The sequence below is a fragment of the Megalops cyprinoides genome, chromosome 25, assembly GCF_013368585.1.
Source record: "Megalops cyprinoides isolate fMegCyp1 chromosome 25, fMegCyp1.pri, whole genome shotgun sequence".
Taxonomy (NCBI): Eukaryota; Metazoa; Chordata; class Actinopteri; order Elopiformes; family Megalopidae; genus Megalops; species Megalops cyprinoides.
This window is the reverse complement of record NC_050607.1, coordinates 15,930,897-15,943,990: the sequence shown is the minus strand read 5'-3', so window position 1 is coordinate 15,943,990 and position 13,094 is coordinate 15,930,897.

The following is a 13,094-nucleotide window of genomic DNA, read 5'->3' as shown; positions in this document are numbered from 1 at the left end:
TTAAGCAACATCTCTTTATATTGGTTTTAGGGCCCGTTGTGTAGATGTCTTTTAAAGCTATTTCACAACGTATTTGATGCTACTGCTACATCTGAGAATATGAATGCATTTTTAAACGTTGGATACGTAAACGACCATTGATAGGCTGTTGGGCTCAAAATGCCTGAGCCAGGTGTTTTTAATTTAAGGCATTTAAGACTTGCTTCACAACCTAAGTGTGCTATTGGTGTGTCTAAGTGGGAGTCTCGCAGTGATTGCTTTAATTGATTAACAACTGGGAACAGACTGTTTCTTTCCTGAAAGTAAACGTGGTGAGAGCTGAAAATACGGAGGAGCTGTCTTAGGAGACAGGTGTTCAATTAGCAGCTAAATTCACTTAGGGAACTTATCTAAGGATAAGGTCCAGTCCAAAACAGATGTCTGCTGGTACATTGGCTCCTCAGAGCCAAGCTTCAAAGTAAAATTGAAGAAGCGCAGCCCAATGTGGATATAAGATGTTAAATATAAAGGAAATGGGTGGTTGTGGATTCAAGTGGGTAATGCAACAGAAAGGATCTGTACCCTTGCATGTGACACACACACACACACACACACACAGACAGACACACATGCCGACACGGGCTAAATCAGCACGGCGATGCAGCTCCATACAGGCGGACATGATGTGTTTCACTTCTTTTTAAAATGAAGTTGAAGACCAAGGCCTGCGCTTTGTTTGAGACGCACCGAGGCCATGCTGGTGAGTGCATCATGTACAATGTCAGTCGTGCCATTAATGAGAGAGAGTTTTGGGATGGGGGACAGAGGGCACCTGGTTACGGGGGCTGTTAACCTGGCAGTGTGGACGTGAGCGCTGAGCTTGGCGTATGAATGATGCAGCAGAACATAAAAGGGGAAAAGGGCAGACCCAAGATAAACAAGAGGCCTCTGAACAATGCAGATACTACCCTTTTGAGGGAACCGGACTGCGTGTCTCGTATTGCACGGACCCTTCTCAAGGGCATCTGAGGCACATTCAATACACGCAAACCATTTCATGAATTTCCCAAAGGCAGACATTGTGCAGAAGTGAATGTGCTGTTGTAAAATGCTTTCAGTACCATAGAATGTATGCTTGTCTACAGTGTACAGATGCAAGACATAATGGATTCAATTCATACTGAGCAATGTAAATAATACAGTGTACGAGCTACCTAACCGTTAAACAGCTATAGTATAAGCCAGCTGCCCACAACGGCTGTAGTAATCAGGAAGTAAGACAGGTTTTCCCTGTGCATTTGGCCATAATGAAATTGTAATTTACAGTGCAATCAGATTTTATTTTAATGTTTATAGACCTTTAATTGGCCATGGTTTTAGCCTTTACAGGCATCAGAGACATTCACCTACTACATCAACCAGACAGCTATTTGCTACCTGCAGAGAATACATGAATCAGGTCAAAGCCAACCACAGTTTAATAACTAAAGACAAATGTACTGTTGCATTTATAACCAAGCTACTAACAAAAGTTTGACATTAGTTTTTATTTTATTTATCTCTTTGGTTGAAAGAGCTTTTTTTTTTCTTGCGCGGACACCAGGCACCGAATTATTTTACACCCTCGGGCACTAAAATAATGGTTAAAGACACACAAGCCATTCCCAATGAATTCATTCTCCACTTTTTTTTGCAGACTTCATTTGCACATAGCATTTAAGATATTTCTACACTGAAGTCCTACGACAGATCTCTGTGCGCGTTCGCTTGCCGCAGGTGTTATGAGCATGCATACTTTCGGCGCGTTACTTTGCCTAATGCGTCAGCCTGTGGCACTACCTGCGGGGGCTGTCACCTGGCCCGACCCCACGGGGATGCTGAAACTGCCACCGACCCACTGTGTACGCCGCTTCCAAACATGATTCATAGGACCCATTTTTCGAATAATAAAACTGTCAAGGCTGCGGGGATGTGCGGTTTCGGAAGAAAGGCCGCAGTATGAATCCTCATGATATCTCTCTGTCTCTCATCCGTCACAGAGAAAGGAAGTGAGGGGCTGTTTTTATCAGAAAATGCAATCGCCCGGATAATGCGAACGTCTCGCACCGAGGAGAGGCGAGAGAGAGGATGATCTGAGCATGATGTCGCGGGTCATTTCATCGGCCAGCGAGCCCTGTGTAAGCAGCTAGTAGCCTCATCCCTGCATGATCTGAGGAGGCTGCTTCGCGATGAATCGGAGATGGTATCAAGCCTAATCCACTACAATTGAAAAGACGCGCCCAATTTCCCATAAAATATGTATGATGTCTTAGATCCGCCACAAAGGATATGACATGAATAAAAACCGCCTTGTAATCAGTGAGCACATAAAAAGGTGCAGCAATGGCGCAATGACGCAGGTATGTGCCCAACGAAAAGCTTGCGAGCTAGAACATTACGTAAGCATATGAATCACGTTCGATGGTTTTTGGCCAGAGGTATCTCATAAGAACTCACTGCAAAGTAAATTGAGGATGTATCGGTTTCGGCGTTAGCAGTGTCAGGTGCCACAGTGCCACAGCCTGAAGTTGCGGCAGTATTGGTGGTGTTTATAAATACACAGATACTCGTACTGTAGTTGCTCGGTGTACCGCATTGTATGACGTCCAATGGGACAGGCGTATTCCATTCGACTGAATGCATGCCCTACTATGGACACATACTCTCTTTCACCAGCAGGTGGTAGCAAAGTTCTATGCCAAACAGTACCGAATAAACCGGTCACGGCTGGCAAAGGGAACGCTCGATGAAACGTTTTCCCATTGGAATTTATGACATCTATCAAAATGTATTCATTTATATTACGTTTACTATGAACAACATGAGCAGTGGTAATGATTAAATGTGGCGTGCCTTGTTTTTTTTTTTTTTTTAAACAAGTTAAACTTCGCGCTAAGGACAAACACTGACAGACCATAAATGAAAAGGGTATGATTTTTTCAATAGAATAATGCCGTAACTGTCTTCACCATTTTAGCGGTTATTTTTGGGCTGCAAAATTAGCATTTAACCATACAGACAGACGTCCTGCAATACCCCCATCTATTCTGGAAAGGCGAGATCTTATAATTATGTGCTAATTTTCCCTGTCGCTCGTTGCCTGGCTGGTGATTAGCGGGTCTCCGAGTCCTCCCGCGGACCATCTGGGGAGACCCTGCCGCGCGTCAGGACAGCTCCTGCTGGCCGGGCCGGCCGCCCCTCCCCCGAACACCGACGGCGCGCAGCGCGTCTCCTCATCGCGCTCAACAACAACAGCGTGGGCGTCGAGACGGCCGCTTTCATCCTCACTCCCAATTTAGGCGCGCTCGGATGCGACAATTAGCTCAACGAGCGTGTCCGCGGGGGTGAAAAAGCGTTGCGACGGGATGCCCCCGTTCCTCCGGCCGAGGGCGGACGCTAATTGCTGCAGTATCCAGCCCGGAGTAAAAAAAAGTTAATAAATGTGTGATTGGGCTAAATGGATATGGTTTATAATTAACACTGCTCCGGGGGTTGTGGCGGGGTGGGTTGATAATAATACGCCTGCTTGCTGTATATCCCGCAATCTAACGGGGGAGAGGGGGGCCTTCCCCCCCTTCCCTTCAAACGTCTACTGTAGTGCTGTTTTCACAGGTTTGCACCATCTTTCTCTTTCTTTCTCTCTCTCTCCGTCCTTTCATCTCATCATCAACTCGCATGGGGCTCTCTCATCCCTCCTTCTCCATACGCATGCTCTCTCACTCTCCCCTTATCCCTCCTTCATCTCCCTACGCACGTCTGGCTCACAGACTGTGAGAGGCACCCAGAGGAAGCAGGGTATGCCCTATCAGGTGGATGAACTGAGAATGAAGGTGTGGGGGTGAAATTCAAGCCTCTGGCATCTGTTAATTCACTCGGCTCACCAGAGAGGGGGCTGATAGGATCCTATAGTTTCGGCTTGCTTAGTGTACAAGGGTTTATTCGCCATTTGGTCTTATTACTAGAGACGTGCTGAAGGACTGGCTCTGTCACAAATGATGGAGTCCTGCACAACCAGGGTGAAACTGCGCAACGTCAACGGTGGCACTCAGGTCGCGTAAATCCCACAGGACGTCACCCGCGAGGTCACCTTCCCGGTCACGAGAAAGAACAAAGGCTTTGCCGTCAGAGACATAAGAGTTGCCGTTGTGAACAAGTCACAGCAAACGGGTGTCATCACACCTGGCGTCCCAGACCGAACACAAACAGGGGAAGGAGGCTTGCAGGCTGGCGTCAGGGCCACCTGCTGAACGGCAATCACTCAGTACGCTTTTGACATCTGCCAACAGAGTGTGACGCATAGACGTACACACACACACACACACACACACAGCCTCACACACAATGACATTTGCTCTGAAACCACAGAACCAGCAAATGGGCAAAGCAAACTCAAAAATGAAATTCCACTTAAGTATTTGCAAATGAAAATTCATTGTGTACAAATTACCCTTGTAAATTGTTGTTAATGCGATAAAATGAACAAATCCACATTCATAGTGGAAGTAACTTTCATAACGCAGCTTTGGATGGTGGCTGTCTAGCCTAATACATGCAGGAGGGAGATTAATAACAGGAACCTTATTAAAAATCAACCCATCTGTTATTATGGATCATTCGCACATGTCTCATTTTAAACACATGATTTCGCTGGGAGCGAAGACTGGCTGTGGCTTTTCCCCCCCCTATCTCAGAAGATACAGGAAAGGTTTCCTTTGCCAGGAGTTCTGCCCTGGCACAATGAAAGTGGCAAAACCTGGAAGCACAACAGTAGCTGGGCGTTTTTAAATTTTGCCTCAAAAAGCCAACACTTGGCCGGAAATCCGTCAGGATGTGGCGTGCCGAGGTCTCCCTTGGTGAGGCGTCTGAAACCTTCAGTGCACCGCGGGCCCCCTCCCGGGCATGGCACTCTCCTGCTCCCAGTGCATGCTGGGATTGGCTGTCCCACCACAGTCCTCCACAGGGTGGATCGGCTCCTGGTGACGGGTTAATGGGTAGTGTCCTTGATTTCTCCCTTTGCCAAAGCATGAGTATTTTGCAGCTTCTGCTGCTCATTTCCCGGGTGTTCCTAGGTGAAGGGCCCCGCTACACCCCACGGGGCCCCTGGGAACAGGGAGTGGCCCTCTTACATCCCAGCCCTCCTGACAGCTTGTTCACAGACAGATTGCATCTCCTAAATCCTCATCATCTCCCTAATAGAAAACACAGCGTGTCCGCTGAAGGGAGCATGCATTTGGCTTTATTCATAAATCATTCATAATGCATTATTCATATTGCCACGCTCATGGCCCGCTTTGTGTATTTTGTACCTCCGCATACACAGATCCTGACAGACGGCGGCCCAGAATCCCAAGTTCAGTTTATTTTTTTTCTCCCTCAACCTTGGGAACAGGAGAGGACCATGCATATTTAAAGTGCCTCCCTACACACACACACACACACACACACACACACACACACACACACACACACACACACACACACACACATACAAATGCATATGCACACACTCTCGCACCCTTGCACCACACGAACATACACACGCTCAGGGGTGGTGTGAGTGTATACGGGACACCCAGGCTTTGGGGCTGAGGAATAATTGGATCTGTATCCGGAAGTGTGACGTGGCAGGGCATGCGCGGTGAGCCGCCAGAATGAGGGGGGGCTGACAGAATAAATAACAGGAGGAGCCATTGCCGCGGCGGTGAATGAGCGTCAAGCGAGCATGTTCACACTTCTCGCACAGAGCTAGGAGATGCTGGATCACCTCTTCAGTGAGGTAACCACAGTGTGGTGCAGTAGTTAAGGGCAGGGCCAGGTCCCGTGTGGGCAACTGCTGTTGTACCCTGGGGCAAGGTACTTAACTTGGACTGCCTCATTAATATCCAGCTGTATAAATGGGTAACATGTAAATATGTAAGCTGTGTGAGTTTCTCTTTATAAAGTCCAATGCTATGCATGTGTAAATGTCACAACCTATTCAGTGGCTTTGGGAGTTCTGTCATTGGGGTCACACCAAAGACTTTAGAAATGGTCCCCAATGCCTCTTTGACTGGTGCTCTGCCTTCAGAGAGATGGATTGTGGGTAATGGCCCTGGTATAGACGTCCCATAGAGGTGGATCTTGCCTCACATTCCTTTGCCATGAGGAGGTGTGGGTGAGCCTATGAGCCATCTGGCTTGTGAGGACCCCTTTTTTGCATCACATTTGCGTGCTGATGAGTTAGATGCTGGACCTTCTGGGTTCAGCTGGAGAAAATGTCTTAAAAAGTTGCACATAGAAAGAAATACATGGAGACAAGCTCTTGCACACAATTATTGTCTTTGTTACGTTTGTTCGCCGAGCACACACTTGAATTAATATTATCAAGAAGCATATGAATGTGTGATAATTGTTAACGATGCGCCTAATCATGCCTCAATTGTATCCCTCATCAGCAAATTGCAAAGTTCGTCAGTTGCTTCCCCTTCTTAATTGTGAACGCGGCTCCCATTAGCGTAGCGCTAATCATCTTCGTAATGATGATGGCTGCCGCATCGCAGTGAACTGTTAACTGGCCAGTGCTGTTATTTCAGTGTTAGCAGGAGCTCAGAATTTCAGGCGTAGGGGGGATGGGGTCAATTGTTCATTGTTGGGGGGGGTACACACACGGTTAGCTGACTAAATGCGTCATTAGCGATCCACTTTAACAAGCTTGTAATCGGGGGACCTTTACCTGACGATGAGTAGACCTGTTCACTGAACACAGACATCCCCCCCCCCCCCCCCCCCCCCCCCCCTCACTGTAAGCATGAGATGAGGAGCTTTCATTCTTTATCCAGGCTATCTGTCTGGTGTTCTGAAGCTCAAACAGAGAGCTTAGATAAGCGACAGATGATTCACGTTTAAAACCTGTTTGGAATTTAAATGTGGAGGAGTCCAGCTCCTCCTCTGGTCAGGTTGTGACTGAAAGAGGACACTTATCTCCGGGGGGGGGGGTTAGGTCCATCCTCTGTCTGCATCCTCTGCCACAGCCTCACGCCACTCTGCTGGTGGATAAATAAAGGAATAAATATATATCTGATGTACGAAATGCAGGTAATTAGCCAAGCATCTGCTCCCATCTCTGGCCTCCGCCTCCCAGATCTGTGGGGATGAAATGTGATTAGGCTGCAGATGAAATGGGGGTTTATGTTCCAGACGAAATGCGATTACGGTACTCCTTCCTGCCTGTCCCTGTCCCAGTCACCCCCCCCTCCCCCCCTTCCCTGGGTGGCCGTAGCAGGTGCTGAGCAGAGGTCCTCTGCCAGAGGAGGGCGGCCGTCACTGATGCCTGAAAAAGGCATCACTGTGGCAGACTAGGGTTACCTAAGGTTTAGGCGTAACCCGCGGGGGGGAAAAACCGGTCACACTCGATGTGGACTTACATTTGCTTTTTTTGACCTGCATGGCAAGGGGGGTGCTGTTGTTCGCTCTCTGAGGTTGTACTGTGTCGAATGCTAAAGAGAATGAGTTGACAAAGTTACACTGTGACAAATGCCAAAAATTTAGAACATGCTTTTTTAATACTTAGGTGATATTAGAAAACAGTCACACAGAGAGACAATCACATGACGCGATTATTAGATTCATGAGTAAAATAACCCTGTCCAAAATGGTGTCCTGAACAGTCAAAGACAATGACATTATGTAATTTCAGCAATTTGTGTTGTGGGAAAGATTTAATATTTCAGATTAATATTGAATATTGAGTGCTTTACTTTGCTTAAACAGGTCCAGTAGGACAGTGTCTCAGGTTTGGCTGAGAGAAGTCCTCTCTCTGTCCCTGCCTGAGCTGTCTGCCTGCTCCCAGGAGAGGAAACTCCAGGATCCAACTCAAGTCATAATTATCCCTTGTGTTTTCTTTTTTTTCACCACCATCTCCTGATTGTCCAGGAGTCTGGTGGTGCTATGAAGGTGCTCTCCGCAGGAAAAATGGGTGCGAGAAGGGGAACGGTTAATGGCACACGTTGTGTTCCCCGCCATAATTCATTGAGCGCATTTAAAACCCTTTGCGCTGCCCATAGGGACACATTAGGAATGATAACCTCCACTATTTGCTGGCATTAGGCTGCATTCTGCTGTCCTTTTCCAGTGCAAAGCCATTCGGGGACTGTTGGCTTGGATTAATTAATGATTCCACATGGTGCATTTGTCTGCGACTTGTTGAGGGAATGCGGTGGCCGTGTGCACGTGTGTGTGTGCTCGTGTGTGTGTGTGTGTGTGTGTGTGTGTGTGTGCTCGTGTGTGTGTTTGTAAATATTATAAGATGCTTGCATGTACATGTATGCACACAGAGCATTTGTCTGGGCAACCGTGCAAGTTTATGCAAGTGTATGTGGTCTGAGTCTGTGTATGTGTGTTTGTCTACTTATGCACAGCCTGTATGCATTTGTATTTGCTTGCGTGTGTGTGTGTGTGTGTGTGTGTGTGTGTGTGTGTGTGTGTGTGTGTAGAACATATGGGTGTATGTGTGTTTGTATGTGTATTCAGAGTATATGTGTTAATGCTGCTGGTGTGCATATATGTGTATACATGTGTGTATGCGGTTTGTGTGTTTACATGTGCGTATGTCTGCACTGTGTGTGTATGTGTATGTGTTTGTGTGCGTGTGGTGTATTGTCCTGCTTTGTTGACCCCAGTAAGCCTCCTTTGCTCTCCACTAAGCGGTAGAAGAGGGCATTGCAGTGGCTGCCTGATTCTGCTGTGGAGGGAGAGGGTCCAGGTGTCGGTGGAGGTCGTTTCGGGGGAAGGACAGCCCGTTCACCTAAAGCCTGCTTCCCTGGCAGTGCCAGAGAGGAGGGAGGGTGGGGGGGGGCTTAGCCTGGCAGGGGCGTGCGTCCAGCAACCGCCCCAGTCTGTCTGCCCGCTCTGCCTGGTTTGTCCCACAGGGGACGCTGCTCATCACAAATCCACCCCTCTTTCGCTCTGGGTCAGACGCTTCAAAACGAGGATCATTCCACTCATGACCAGTCTTGAATCTTCAGATCCCTTCTCTCGTTGCTCTTGAAGTACCCTTTAGTCTTCCATGAAATGCATTTTAAAAAATTGTCAGTTACGATAGTGGTGAATTGAATGGTAATGTGAGAGTCCTTCTGTGAGAAGGTCATTATTCTTACTCCCTGGACAGGACTGCATGCCACACTCAAATCTACCAAGACCTGTTTGAAAAGTGCTTCCATCTTATGTCGGAAGGGCTAACAGTCATCCATTATCAAATGAACCAATCCCAGATGTTTTTTTTTTCCTTTCACTGTTTGGGGTTTTACAAATGAGAGCATGGCACAGTATAGCTATTATAGATGTATATAAAACCCACCCCAAAATGTGAACGTGTTTGATGTGTAGCCCAGGCAATTGCAAGTCAGACAAAACAGGTGAGAAAGCAAGTCAATCCAGGCCACAGGTAAAGACAGAATATACCTCCATCTTATCCCCTGTTGGAGAACTTGGAAATCAGAGTGTTCTCCTTAGAGAGGAGCATCTTGGTATTGAATACACAATCCTCTGTTGTGTGTGTGTAAGCACTCGGCGTTACTATGGTAACTTGCACCTCAAGTCAAACTAGACTGCTAGTAATTCTATAATGGAATATTTCAGTTTTAGATCGCAAAACTTTCATTCTTGCTGAACCAAACCCCCCCCTCTCCCCCCGGCCCGCATAAAGATCTGAAGTATCCGAAGCTTTGAAGAATGTATTTATGTCCTGAGTGAATCCTCCTGTCCGCTCACTGATAAAACTGAAGGCAGCCGATCGATATAACACGCTGGCAGAAAAAAAAAACACCTAAAACATCGCTTTCTCGGGCAGCTGCCCCGCTGTAGCAGCCTTCCAAGACGACATGTAAACAACAGGGACGGCAAGTGCGCTTCGGCAGACAAACGCCGCGGCTTCGTTCCGCTCCATTGGCTCCCCTAATGACCTGCTCAGAGAGTGCTTTTTCGGCCTGCCGTGTCTCGTTTGTAAATGTTTTCGATGCCCCCCTGTGTACGCCCGCATCGATTACCTTGGTCTCTGTATTCTCTCTCTCGTGCACACACGCTGCCCCCCCCCCTCCCCCCACCCAAACTGGCGGCCGCGGGGCTGTGCCCCACCCAGGCCGGGCTGTGAAGCGATAGCCAATAGGAACGCGGGAGAGGGGCCGCAATGTGACATCATACATGGACCAAGGCACCCTGGGTAAATGGAGTGAGACATCCAGTTTGACACTCTTAATCGCTGGGGGAGTGGAATGCCCTGTGTTCTTGTCTCCCAGCTGATATTAATGGCCCTTAGGAGTTAAGGGCTCATGGTGCTTCACTGAGACACAGAGGCAGGGATAGAATTGTCCATGTAAATATATACACTGACTTCTTGTTACTGTAGAGTGTCTGTGCCCTGTGTATGTAAATGGTTGAGGACTGGAGCTGTTTTCAACTTTCTGGGTGACGTCTCCCTCTGCAAGGTCTCCCTGGCCCGCCTTGGTTACTGGAGTGGAAGATTAAGGGGCAATCTCAGTGTACACACAATGCTCTCGCATTTCCTTCTCAACATTGCCGTAATGCATATAAATGATTCATGGCATCATAGAAAATAATTCATAAAAGGGCATCGTTAGACTAAAACCATGTAGGAAAAACTGGAGGACTTGTTAGAACCCCCAGGGTTGCCTGTAATCATAATCAGTGATTTCAATGATCAATTATAAATCGATGATTTAATCATGCAGCACTTTGACTCTTCAGCTACTAATGCTGGTGCGTGTCATCATCTTGACTTGACTCAGCCTTTCTTGAATAACCCTATGTTTCATTTTTCCCTTCCCCTTCAAAGCCTTAGTATTTATGCAAGCAGATTTCAAAGGCAAAGTCTTACCTTGGCACCGCTTGGCTAAAATTTCAAAGCCACTCAGGAATTATTTCTCAAACATTCAATGGTTGCAAGGTTTTTGTTGATTAATGTTGTCAATGCCAAATTCAAAGCTGGTGGTGCTGCATGACTGCAACATCAAATAAGTGTGTGTGTGTGTGTGGGGGGGGGGGGGTGGGGGCTTCAGGTCCTAATGAATGAGACTGGATCACCACAGAGAGAACGGTGCCTTTAAGGGGCGGGAAACAGGAATATTCGTATATTTCCAGGCTCTATCGAGTTAAACCAAGCGCTCCTGCGTCTAATGAGCCATTCTCCGTGACAGTCCCTGTCCCTGACCCTAGAAAGCACCAGCGCGGGGAGAGAGCTAATGCTCTTCGTAGGGTGCCAATTTATAAGCGCCAGAAATATTCGCGCTTGCAAAAACGCGAATGCTTTTAAACGTCTCTTTATTTCTCATTTGATGTTTGATAATTAAATCAGCGTACATTAATCACAGACTCCGTTAGATAACAGATAAAATGGCACTTTTCTATCTGTTCTCACAGAAAATTGCTTTATTTCTTACAGGCTCCTCATTACAGGACGTATAGGACACAGCGCTGAAATGATTTTCCACTTAAGTTAAAAGGATCCAAAACAGTTTATAAAATAAGACATAATAAAACAATGAAACATTTGTTACATTTTGTGAGATTTTTATAACTCCTTTGTATGAGTTCATAAATGCCTGACACTGGCATTTCATTTATTCAGTGTAATAGCCACTTTCAGTAAAATGGTCAATAAAAATGGATAAAAAGAGATGAGCATTCTAGCTGCTGTGTCCACATGGAAAGCAGGGAGAAGGCTGTGAGTGTCTGTACATGCGCCCCCCTCAGGAGTTCAAACGCATCTACAGGGTCTAGCTATATAATCACATGTTTATCCTCTCCTGGACAAATGGTTCAATTAAACGAATACTAGTTTAATTAAAAGTTAATACTTGAATTAAAAGGAATTTGATGTACCAATTCAGATTGTTTTGGGAGCTGAAAACATCTGTTTGGCAGCAAGATTTCATATTCTGGGTTAGGGGATTTTGTCAAGTCAGAAGAGATCTTAATATCGTTCCCACTGAAACACTTCTGAATAGGCAGTTCACTGGTCTTTGATCCTATTCTCTGGAGGTGCAGTAATGGAGATTTTGATTGGACAGTTAATCTGTTGTAATACCTCGCCATCCAGTACTTTGAGATGTGGAGCAGCAGAACAGATGCACGGTTTTGCCTGCTTGCACCAAACGATGCGACCGATGTTCACAGGCAAGTTAATCACTGTGTTAAAGGGCTGGCCGGGGGTGGGGGGAGGGTTGGGGTAGGGGATGGAGGGGTGGCCTGCCATGGTGGGGGCTGGGGGGGTGCGCTTGCTGGAAATAGAGCGCACAGCTGCGCTCGTTCTCCCTGTCCACGCCCGCATTGTTCCACTGACACCGCAAAGCCAAATCCAGAAGCCCGTGGGAGTGGGAGCGCGGTGGAGAAGCCGAAACCCGGCCCGCTTCCCCGCTTAATTAGCCTGCCGCGCGGAAGGAGACGAGCCATTAACACACCGCCTCTATTTTTAATCCAGATCAGGGGGTGAACGAGCCCAGGGAGCTCAGCCGCTTTCGCTGCTTTCTGGGCAGCGGCGTGGCATAGCCGCTCGGGGGTAAATTAGAGGCGGGTGTGCAGGTTCAAATCCGGGATGCGGTACCGATGTTGTGCCCTTGCTCAGTACTTAACATGAATCACTCCAGGGATTCCTAGCAGTGCCCTGCTAGAAAATATAAAAATCTAACTAATAATAAAAAAAAAAAGCTGTGGAAGTTGCACTGGAAAAGGGTGTTTGCTCAGCACGTAAATAATGCAAGTTGCACATGTATCAGGGCATGTTTTACTTAAAACCCTGGGGATTCATCTGTGTTCAACTGACAGAAATGTCCTCCCCTTGTTGACCTTTTGATTAGACTAACAGAACAGGATAGAGTTCAGATATCCGTTTCTCGATGGAAAAAATGTCAAGAATTTATTGGAATCGGAAGCTGTGCTATTCGGTGTCTGTGGGTTAGCTGCGTTAGGGGTCAGATTTAGGTTTCTGTAGTCTGAGCTTTATGGAGAAGCTGACAAAGCTGAATTTGGCTCAGAAAGACTTACCATATGACCTCCTTGGCCCCATAGTGGTGTCTGGGCCATGG